Source organism: Berghia stephanieae, chromosome 3 (genome assembly GCF_034508935.2).
Source record: "Berghia stephanieae isolate SIO BIC M18660-M18661 chromosome 3, UCSD_Bste_1.3, whole genome shotgun sequence".
NCBI classification, from domain to species: Eukaryota; Metazoa; Mollusca; class Gastropoda; order Nudibranchia; family Aeolidiidae; genus Berghia; species Berghia stephanieae.
The window spans coordinates 75,758,702-75,771,418 of NC_088362.1; the positions used below are offsets into that span (position 1 = coordinate 75,758,702).

The following is a 12,717-nucleotide window of genomic DNA, read 5'->3' on the forward strand; positions in this document are numbered from 1 at the left end:
CTTGTGGTTTAATGCTTAGTGACTTTTGTAGCGTAGCGTTCTACCAGCTATGGTGTTAAGACTTTTAACGGATTAGCAAATGATAGTGACAAGCTAGATTTGTCTGTTGAAGACCGCCCTGAGGATACACTGGAGGTCCTGAAGCAAAATGATACCAAATGGCACAAATTCTGTCGCTCCTGATATACGGCCACAAAAAATCAGAAGGCCCGCTGTGAAAAATGAGAAATCACAAGAAAACTAGTCAAATTATCCCGATCGAGACAATCTCTCATCATCCCACCTTCCAAGAAGGCAGAATATGCGTTTTCCCTCAGATGACGTTATCACAAGAAATAGGACACATTGTATGCTTTGCAACAATAAGATGAAGCTTCCCTCCATTCAATAACGACAAAAGACGTGAACGAAAATATCCGCGTGGCTGCAGTAATTATAAACGATGTTCAGATTCTCTCCATATTCTCAAATAGCGATTTGATTACGCAGGGACTTCATTTTCCGAAGATTTGTCATGTCCGTTTTATGAACATAAAAATGCTGAATATTACCAAAACAAAGTTCTAGTTTTGCTGTTGCTGAAATTGTTTCTTCTTCTTCCTCTTCCTCTTCAAGCTGAAACTTCCCGTGGAAGGCTCAGCAGCAGCTTATCCAATTGTTTTACTGGGAGTTATCCAAATTGTTCCTAAGTCGTATAGTTGAGGACAGAAACGAGTGAAGATGGTAGTCCACTCTAGATTGTGGCAACATAAATTTGTCAGGTTTACTCTTGTTCTGTTGGAGGCCGTGTAATGATACCTGACCTGGTTTTTATGACCTTTGTAAAATACATTTAGTTCCAAATGGGGTGTCATATATAACTTTGATTTGTTTGAGGATTTTGTTGAACGAATTTTATAGCTTTTTTTTTATTGATTCTATTTACCTAATTTCGGAGGTGTGATCGGGATCCCATACCTTACTGCTTTACTCGAGTGTTGGTCTAACATAAACTTTATAGCATTTCTCTTTTATGGTTACTTTGTAGCTGAAGAGGTTTCTTCTCAAGAATCCCAGGGTGGAGTTTGCCTTCCTGTATATGTTTGCAATGTGATCTTTCCAGGTCAGGCGATTGTTTATCGTTACTCCGAGATATTTTGCTTTGGTGACGTCTTCTAGTGTGTTGTTGTGTATTGTGTATTATCTTTCTTTTGTTGGTAATTTTCTGGAACCAAGGTCCCGATGAAGAATTTCTGAATCTTTCTTATGCCTAATTGGTCTGTACAAAAGGCTGTCATCCGCAAATAGTTTCATCTGAGTTCTTAGCGACAATCTTTCAGGGAAATCATTGATGTAGATAAGGAACAAGAGGGGACCCAGTACGGTACCTAGGGACACACCTGTATGTGAGAAAATCCATTATCCAGACGTGTGTGTTACACATGAATCCATATCTCCGCAGTTTAACAGCCAGAGTATGGTAAATGACTTTATCAAATGATTTACTAAAGTCTAATAATATAGCATCTGATTGGAGTTGTTTTATTCATGTTTTCTGTTAGGTTGTTGCAAGTTGTTATTCGTTGTGTTTCACAAAAGCGCTCCTTTCTGGAGTCACGCTATATATAAATCATTCAGGTATAGAACAGAGCAAAGAGAGAGAGAGAGAGAGAGAGAGAGAGAGAGAGAGAGAGAGAGAGGGAGAGAGAGAGAGAGAGAGAGTGTGTGTGTGTGTGGGGAGAGAGAGAGAGAGAGAGAGAGAGAGAGAGAGAGAGAGAGAGTCCATAAATTGCCAGAATTAATCAAGATGTATAGCAAGGAATGCTGTGAATGAGGTTGCATCCAGTCGTATGTTCACCCAATCAGGTTCAGAGACAGACTCCAGCCGGTCCTACCAGGCTAACCTCAGGAAAGGAAACGTTTTAGCCTTCAATAAGACAACATATGGTTTTCTTGAACACACTGCCATGAAAAAAGCTGACAACGAGGTATTGGCTTATCTTGCGCCGTTAAAATACTTCAAAGAGATCGGGATAAACTAGAAAAGGCTGCTGTTGAATTCTCTCAAGCCTCCCAAGAAAAATGTGTTCCACAGACATTTGTCTAATAAATATGATTTTTGTTGGATCCTAATCATCTAAAAATGTTAATATACGTCACCAGGAAAGTCTTTCATTTTCGAAATTAATAGTTACCAACATCACCATAATCACTACCACCACCACCACCACCACCACCACCACCACCACCACCTCATCACCACCACCACAACATCATCATCAACATCATCCTGATCATCATCGTCTTCGTCATCATCATCCTCATCATGATCATCATCATCATCATCATCATCATCATCATCATCATCATCACTACCAAGTTCACCACCACCACGACCACCTCATCAACATCATCACCATCATCACTACTATTATCACCACAATCACCTCATCATTATCATCATCATCATCATCATCATCATCATCATCATCATCATCATCATTATCACCAACATCACTTCCACCATCATCTTCACCACGATGACGACCAACACAACACAAGTAAAACTAATACCAGCACCATCTCCTCCTCTCCCACCATCCCCCTTCCAGTTCTCATAATAAAGCTATACTACCGGCCCATACGGTCCTATATCACATATAGGCACGTTTTTAACAATGATAATTATTTAAGCCAAAATAATCAACCGCTTACACGGGCTAAAAAATAATATAGTTTTAAAGCGCCGAATTGTCAACAAATATTTCCTGGATTACGTCCCTTTGTTTTTTAATATAGCTCATATAGGCGGATTTTCATCTCCCTATTTTACTCTGTTAGAGGAATTTCTCAATGTGGTTCTATATCAACATCGATTAATAGTGGTCTCAAGTTACTTTGTACCAAATTTGGTGCTTTCATCACTAATTTGCACAATTTTACCCTAATTCCCCTAGCTATTAGTTTCAGTTTATCTTTCATCCGCAGATAGCATGTGAAAGGGAATAACCTAACGAATAATCGTTGGCGTTGGTAATTTTAGATTTAAAAAAAAAACAAAATTGCACTATCGGGGATTGCCGAAATGACGAAACCAACAGAAAGTAGGGAATAGACAGCTGTAATATTATAGAATGACGTAAAAAAAAAAAAGAATTTTAAATTCTATTATGATGAATTTGAGTTTATAGAAATATTCTATATATACTCAATGTATAGGAATATGGAATACATCTCTACATAAACTTGAGTTTATAAAAATATGAAATATAAACGCATAGGTTTCCGTTCAATGAGCGGTGTCAGTTCAATGAACGTGATGATAAGTCGATCAACTCCAAATTTATGATTCAAGTGTTGAATAAAATTTTAATTCAATTTCTAGTGATATTGTATTTTTCAGCTGCGTTAGAGACCTTCACGGAGCTTTGCTGGAGAGGGGGGGGGGGTGCAGAAATAGAGATTGTCTGCAGTTGATATATTATATATTTCGCTCCCTTATTTTAAAATTCTTTCTCGATATAAAGAACGAGAAATGCCTTATATAAACTTTAAGAAATTGATTGTATTAAAAATAATGAGAGGAACCACTGACTGGTATCGATTCAATGCAAGTACCCCCCACGTCATTGTCATACTCGCTAACACACCAAAAAATAAAAAGTGCTAAAAATGATGGCGTCTGTTTTCGATGGGATTTGACGAAACAATTTTGATGTTTCAATAAAAATTGTCACGATGTCTAATCAACCTCACACTACACGCAAACCATTTTCATGTCAATTCCACTGCATTTACGCCGTGCAAAAGTTGGTGACGATTGATCCAGTGGTTTCGGAGCCTTACTTTTACAACAACAAAAAAAATAAATAAAATTTGGAAATATATAATAAGATACATAAACTCGAGTTTATAGAAATATGTGATATATAGTTAACGTTTTTAGGAATCTGGGGTACATAAATTCACGTTTATAGGAATGTTAAATTTACACATAAACTCGAGATTATAGGAATATGAAATATCTACATAAACTCGAGTTTATAGGAATATGGAACATATACATAATATCTATTTTTAAAGTGATTTGGAAAGATACATAAACTTGAATTTGTATGAATATACAAGATATATACATATAAACTCGAGTTCATTATGAAAGGCACGAATATTTATTTATTTGTTTATTTATTTATTTATTTATTTATTTATTTATTTATTTATTTATTTATTTATTTATTTATTTATTGTGCTTCAAATTAAATGCAGAATGGAAGTAATAGGTTCAAATACTTTTTAAAAATCTGAAATCTAGATGTTTTGTTTTTTAGACAATAACGGCATATCCAAATCTAAACAGACACATCATGGGCATCCAAAAATTTTGCTCACACACAAAAGGCTTATTCTGTTTTTCATAAATGGTGCATTGTAAACTCTTTTCGGCACTTTTACAAATAGGCTCGTAAAGACCAGGATGAAAAAAAAGAGAATGTGCTCCATGTTATGTTTTTGTTTTTCATAGTTTTTGTTTGTTTATTTTTAGTTGATTTATTATTTTTTTTGTGATCGTTTTGTTTTGTTGACTTTTGTTTTGTTTTATTTCGTTTGTTTTTGCATTGTTTTTTGTTTTTTGCTGTTTTTTTTTAAATAATTTTTTGAATGTTGATTTTTTCTTGATATTTTTGGGGAGAAGGGGGGGGGGGGGGGTTAAAGGGTTTTGTGTTTTGTTAGGTTTTGTTTTGTTTTGTTGTTTTTATTTATTTGTTTCGTTTTTGTTTGCTTGTTTGTCTGTTTTTGCTTTTTATGTTTTTGTTGGGTTTTTATTGTTGTTTTGTTTGTTTGTTTTCTTCATTTCCATTTTTTACCAGGTAAGTAAGAAGATAAAAACATTGTTAAGGAAAGGTACTGGAACAGGATATCTTAACTAGTACAACTACAACCTTGTTAACATTTTATATCATATAGCGTTGGTTTCGTTTGGTTTATTTTTGTTTTTTTTATTCAAGGCGCATTGATAAAATAATCACCTTCTCCTCAATACTTGTGTTGCTTTTGTTTGTTGGTGGTTTGTTTTTGTTTGTTTGTTTTTATTTTTTTTTGAGGGGGGGGTTGGTTTAAAAAAAAATTGTATTGTTGTTATTTTTTTCAATTTTTAGAAATAATAAATTTATTCATAATAAGTAGTTTTGTCTATTAATTCAATCCTAATATTCGGTTGGGAGAGGGTAAAATATTACAATTTTTAAACGGAATGGGAATTTATTTTTTTTTTTGGTACTCGTCATCATTATTTCACGATGGTGGAGTTTGTGCTGAATATTCCCCCATTTTGTCCAAAAATGTATTATATTAAAGCCATAAACTTTCCGGGGGAAAACCCTATGATTCTATGTTAAAAATTTCAACTCTACAATAAATGTTGATATTGATGGTAGGCTATGCGGTTGGTCAAAAAGCGCACATTTTCCCAGCCGGAAGTAACGCTCCAACACATATCACCACCAAAACTGTGAGCAACCTTAAACGTTTATAGTCTCATTGATAGAATTTAGTGAGATCTACTCATAAAAAGGCAGCGCCAGCAGCTATTGGCTCCCACTACCCTCACCCTTATTATTCCGGTTTTTCCATATCATAGTCAGCCAGACCTTACATCGGATCTCCGCCGCCCACAGACGAACCCCCCCCCCCCCCCCCCCCCCCCCACTAGTGGAAAAATATTCGGCACATCCGGCTTTAGTCTCAAACAGCACAGGGATATACTGTCTTACAACACCAGGTGCCAATACGCGGTCTTCTCTGGACCTGGATGCAGAGCCCAGCCTGTGCCTGCACTGGCGGCCAGACAGGATGCAACGGTCTAAGCCTTCCCAACCACGTCAGCGGTCGAAGCTCTGAGAATTTATGCGGCAGGGGTAGAGTGGGTCCAATTACTCTTACCTGCAAGGAGGCTTGGTTCCCACTCCGGCTGCACCGTTGGTCCGAATCACAGACCCTCAAAGGAGGTGCCAAGTTCTCACACCTCGGTCTCGTACATCTCCTACCTGCTAGGTTTTGCCAAGTTCCCACGATTGAGCTTCGTATGCCTCCTTCTATCACGGAGGTGCCGCGCGCTCTCGTTCCATCGGGCAATTGATCCCCCAACCATGACCCTCTCAGTGGCGCCATTTGGGACACGTGTTCTCTGCCTCACAAAGCCCGAACTCCACGGATGTAGCCGTTGTCCTCGCCTTGCGGCTGGACATGCGTTGCCATTGGTCCGCCTTACCCCTTTAGGTTGAAGCTATTTTGGGGTGGGATAACAGAATGGAGGGGCGTTTGGCTCGCGGTGGCTAGCCAGACGTGGGGGTCCGGTTAGCGCTGGCCATGAAGCGGCCTACCAGACGAATGCCCGGGATAAGGGGGTTGAGACCCTATTTGGGCGCCGGGTTGGATCACCATTCAGTTCTCACTCACTACATCAGGCCAACGAGATCGGCTGGCTTTCCGGGATGGTCTCGTGACGGTCGAGCGGTTAGCCTCTGCCCCTTGGTATGCACTTAAGCGCCCCACCATTGTATATATCACATACGTCGAGGCAGTGATCCAATTTGGGTCGATAAAAATTGCTGGCTAAAAACATTAACAAAAAACTGAGTGACGTCAATTCCGTTATATCTATATTCACACATCTTAATCATATCATCACCGCGCATAGTTTGTTAGTTACAATTGGTCAAAGATAGGTAATTGAGAGGAAGTTCATTGGTGTGTATAAAAAAATAACCTCGTCCAGCCTTTCTCTCAGCCAAAACAAAAGAGACGACGATAAAGATTAAACAAATCTATTGTAAAGTGCTTTGAGCTCGTTTAGTGGATATTGCGCTATACAAAAGTTCGATTGTTTTGGATTTGTTTGTTGGTTTTTTATTTTATTTTATTTTTATTTTTTTTTTTTTACAGATATGAACTGTTCTCAGTTATGGTAATGTTAAACTTATTTGAGGGATGTAATAAAATGATTCTTTTATTCATGAATGTGTTGGGGATTTCCAAGTCGTTCCCAATGCTCGAGCTCACAAAGTCGCCCTTATATATTTTGTAAGATAAAAGAAAAAATATAAATATGTACTTTTTTAAAAAACAACAAACCCAAAATATGAAGGCATTGTTTGGGCAACTCAATTGCAGCCTTTCTCGAGTCTCCTAAAAGAAATAGACCAGCATCGTTATTTTCAACTCCTTGCAATATTTTTTGTAAATTTTTCTTTTTTGAAATACTACATTGTAGGGACGTTTTTGGTCCTTGAACAAAAAGCTAACCGATTGAGGACACGCAAGAGTAAAAAAAAAAACGCACCCTCAAATTGGTTAACATGATTGACACGGGCCAGTTAATTCCACTTCCATTTCATATTCCTTACCATGAAAACAGTCATGGATCCTGTACGTATTCTGCAATAACAAAAGACTTCCTCTCCTCCTCCGCCGTGGAAATTTCGATAGATAAATCTAGTCAGTTAACTGCCGTACTCTAGAAAAACTCGAATATAAAAATTGGCCAGAACAATTGTCCGTCAAGTTAAATATCGATCGATATAAATGACCACTATCTTGGCAAAAACTTTCACACCTGGGACTTCGCGACTAACTTTCTGGCCAAATTTTAAATACGAGTTTTCCAGAGCATGGCTCTTACTCCTGAAATTTAATTTCAAAGTCTCGTGTTTAAGTTTAAGAATCAGTATCAGTGCCAAGTCAGTGGTGATCTGAACTAGTCGATATTAGAAGATCTGTTCTTTATTTTCATTTATATTTAGAAGTCGTTGTTCAGCGCATGTTCTATCGTTATTTGAATTTGGGGAGATTTTTGTATGTTTGATTGATTGGTTGGTTTTCTTGTTTGCGACACTTAAAGATAATTTCTTACGATTTACTTACTTGAGCCCATCACTCCTCAAGGAGCATAATAGGCCGTCGACCGTAACGCACCATCGTTGGCTACCCTGGGCTGTCTTTTCCAGTTCTTTACATGTAGCTCATATCTTCGTTGTACCTGCATCAGCGTGTTTCTATGTGTTTCTTGGTCGTTTACGTTACCCATTTAAGTGCCCGCCTGGTTACGTTATTGGCGGGTTTTCAAAGTACGTGCCCTATCCACCGTCATCTTCTGTCGCGGATTTCATCGGCAGTTAGATGGTTGGTGTTCCTCCATATATCCCTTTAACACCAATTAAAAGGACGATACTGTGAATTTTTTTAAGGCAGCATTGGTGATAGTAATGTATGAGAAAGAAGACTTTGCACACAATTTAATGTTCTAGTTTAGATTGACCAACACAAATTAGATTGTGATTAGAGAAGTGAAAATATCAATCTTTAGGCTTTTATCGTTCGGTAGTGCCCTTCTCTTGAAATTAGTCAAGCCTGTTTGAACACATCAATATACGTAAGCAAAGTTATACTTGATCTAGTGTATGTTCGCAGCGTAAATTCGACATTGTCTCCAATAATCAAAGTGCAGGAATTTTACTTTTAAGAACACCCTACAAATATTCTGCCAAGCATTTTAATGATGATATTCGGCCGGATATTCTATTGATGCTGTGCGTTCAGTCAAAATACTCACAACATCTGCCAGCCGGAAATAACGTATCAACACACACACACACACACACACATACATGTGTGTAACCTTGAATGTTTGTAGTCGAATTGATAGAATTTAGTGAGAACTACTCATAAAAATGGCTGGCTAAAAACAATAACGAAGAACTGAGTGGCGTAACTTTTTTTCATAATAAATAAGTATAGAATCCACAGCATAACACCCCCTTCTCAATGTAAACGAAAACAAATAAAACATCTTCTAAAAAGTACAAAATACCAACCACGGAACGTTTCGGGCTCAAATAGTCGTCTTCGACTAATAACAAAAACAATAAAACACAAATGCATCACTTAAAAACCACACAGACGGCAGGGAAACAAGAAGAGAAGAGAGTTCCAAACTAATGGCCTAGCTTTAAAGTGAACAAGTTTGTGAACACGATGAATGTTCTTGGAATCTTCTTCTAAATATGACTTTCTGAAGATCAAAGCTGTCGTGTTGGGGTACCTGGGGTTATCATTTCTTGAATGTAGTCTGGGGGTCGTTTAAAACATAAGAGGGCAGTTTTGTATATGATTCAATCCCGAACAGGGAGCCAGTGAAATGCTCTCAGCATGGATTGAGCACTTGTTCTGTCAAGACCTAGGTGATCGATCCTGGGCACCATTCTAATCTACCACATGTTAACTCAAATGTTTATAAAATATAAAATCTGTAAACAAAACATAATACAGTGAATAACAGAGAGATAATTTACAAGGGAAAAAATATCATCTCCCAAAACTCTAACTATACATTTGACTGTTTCCCTCTCAGCCAGGGTAACCAGCCAGGACAAAACCAAGTAATCTCATCCCAAGACAAAGACAGAAAGCATGTTGGAAAACAGATATAGGGGGATAGAAGACACTGTAAGTACCTCCCTGCCCAATATGGGAGGCCAGGAACCCCACCCAGTAGTCCAGAATCAATCCAATGGCAGCCCTCTTGCATCAGTGTGACATGGCGTCGTCGTTAACTTGCAGTTGTGTTAACGGTCTGGAAGCTGTGGGTTATTGGTTTGCGAATAAGGCAGAGAAGTCAGACCTTCCACTCTCCCGGTTCCAAACTCATTGGAGTGTGTATGTAACTAGTTCTTCGGAGGACTAATATTGAATAGGATACATACTGAATTATAAGGTGGCATAGCTATTTTAGTAACAGAATGTGTAGGAAAATTCTTAGGATTACGTAAAAGAGTGAGGATGGATGATCTTTATTAACGACCAGTATATATTTAGACTAGAAAATAAGATGCCATCACTCTAAATCCAGAAGATCAATTACACAATTTATGTATCCAGTACTCCGAATGAGTGGTTTTACATTTCTAATGAGATTGGGACCAGTTATTTTACATCACACTTTTGGTCCCTATTGCCTCGTATTAACGCAGTTGCCTAGCGGATTCAAGACGTTCATGAATGTGAGAAAGTTTTCGAGGATTGAATAGATCGTTATAACGTTAAAGTACAACGATCAAAAGCTTCGCCTCCTGACTGAAAAAAAAAAAGTAACTGGTTCGAGCCTCACCCACAGCGCTATACTCGCCACGTTTTAGCTCACAGGGGCACTGCTTCTTACATAAACCCAAATTGATTCTTATCACTTGGAAATAATTCTCCTCCTAGAAATTAATAAAGTATACTTGAAAACGAGTTATGTAATAACGATGATAATAATAACATTATTATTATTATCATATTATAATAATAATAATATAATAATAATAATAAAATAATAATAAATAATAATAATAATGATAATAATAATAATAATAATAATAATAATAATATAATAATGACAATAATAATAATAATAATAATAATAATGACAATAATAATAATGATAATAATAATAATAATAATAAATAATAATAATAATAATAATAAATAATAATAATAATAATAATAATAATAATAATAATATAATAATAATAATATAATATAATAGTTCAAGTTCAAAAACGTTTATTTTAGGCAATTGCCAATGTAACTCATACAAGAATATATTTTCATCAACAAATCAAATAAGTAAAATCAATAATAAAGCAAGGCAAACAACGAAAATAATAATGATAATAACAGTAATAATAATAATAATAATAATAATAATAATAATAATAATAATAATAATAATAATAATAATAATAAAATAATAATGATAATAGTAATACTAATAATAATGAGTAAAATAATGATTATGATGGTGATAATAATAATAATAATAATAATAATAATAATAATAATAATAATAATAATAATAATAATAATAATAATAATAATAATAATAATAATAATAATAATAATAATAATATGAATGAATATGGCTGTGCAGTCTCTGTGGACGCTTGCTGTGAACAATGTGTGTATTACTTCGAGTGTGTCAGTCTGTTCTTAGTATCCAATTAGAAATATTTTGTTTCCATAAGTCTCTGTAGTGCAGGTGTTCTTAGCTATTGAGTTATTGAGGGTCATCATTTAAATTTGTGTTAAGGAACTGAGGCAATTTGATGTGACCTTGTGTTGTTGAAATCAGTTCTTCAGTTGTTGTTTCTAAAAACATTTGAAACTTTTCGGGATTTTGATTCAATATTGTTGGAAGTGAAGTTAGTGTACGCCCTCTGTATTTGGCTCCTTGTTTGAATTAATCATCCATCGAAGTATATGGTAACACTTATTATGTGTTTTTAAAAATTGTATAACCATATTATTTTCGATGATGGAAATAATTGATCTAAATATTAGAAATGATGAGGATGTTAAGTCAAACACATGAAAAAAATATGTATTTAGATGATTATTTATTGAATATTAGAGGATACAAGAAGAAAAACAAATCGCGCCTTTACAGAATATGTGTGGGCTATTTAATAATCAATATCACAGAATTTGAGAAGCTGAAGGAACGAACAACATCAAAAATGATAAAAATGATAATCATGGTGATAATAGTAATAATGATAATAATAATAATAATAATAATAATAATAATAATAATAATAATAATAATAATAATAATGATAGTAATCGTAATAAGATGGTGATGATGATGATGATGATGATGATGATGATGATGATGATGATGATGATGATGATGATGGTGATGATGAGGTATGTTGATGTTGATGATGATGATGATGATGATGATGATGATGATGATGATGATGATGATGATGATGATGATGATGATGATGGGGATGATAATAATAGTACAGCTTACTATTTTAAGAAAAACCAACATGACAATAATATTATTCTGTGTGATGGAAATAATTGACCAAAATAATAATCATGATGATGATGATGATTATAATAATAATAATAATAATAATAATAATAATATAATAATAATAATAATAATAATAATATATAATAATAATAATAATAATAATAATAAATAATAATAATAATAATAATAATAATAATAATAACTAATAATAATAATAATAATAATAATAATAATAATAATAATAATAATAATAATAATAATAATATAATAATAATATAATAATAATAATAATAATAATAATAATAATAATAATAATTGTAATACTAATAATAATGATTATAATAAAGATTATATAATGATTATAATAATGATTATGATGATGATGATGATGATAATATTAATAATAATAATAATAATAATAATAATAATAATAATAATAATAATAATAATAATAATAATAATAATAATAATAATATAATAATAATAATAATAATAATAATAATAATAATAATAGTAATAATAATAATAATAATAATAATAATAATAATAATAATAATAGATAATAACATCATTCGATATAGAGTCCAGCTTACTATTTTTAAATACCAGCATGTCAATAATATTATTCTCGGTGATGGAAATAATTGACCAAAATAATTATGATGATGAGGATGATGATGATAATGATGATGATGATGATTAAAAAAAAAAAAAAAAAAAAAAATAATAATAATAATAATAATAATAATAATAATAATAATAATAATAATAATAATAATAATAATAATAATAATAATAATAATAATAATAATAATAATAATCAAATATTAACTTCATGAGTTTCAAAATATATGTCTATAAAATAGAATAAAATT

At 33.8% G+C, this 12,717-nt stretch overlaps 1 protein-coding gene across 1 annotated transcript in view; it reads right to left on the reverse strand.

The window, feature by feature from the left end:
- Positions 1-8,182, reverse strand: part of LOC144968465 (baculoviral IAP repeat-containing protein 7-B-like) — a 28,895-nt gene extending 20,713 nt beyond the window's left edge. Inside the window, exon 1 of the mRNA XM_078906862.1 lies at positions 7,903-8,182. The gene's annotated coding sequence lies outside the window, so the exon portion shown is untranslated. The remainder of the gene's footprint in view (positions 1-7,902) is intronic.
- Between the last annotated feature and the right edge of the window lie 4,535 nt (positions 8,183-12,717).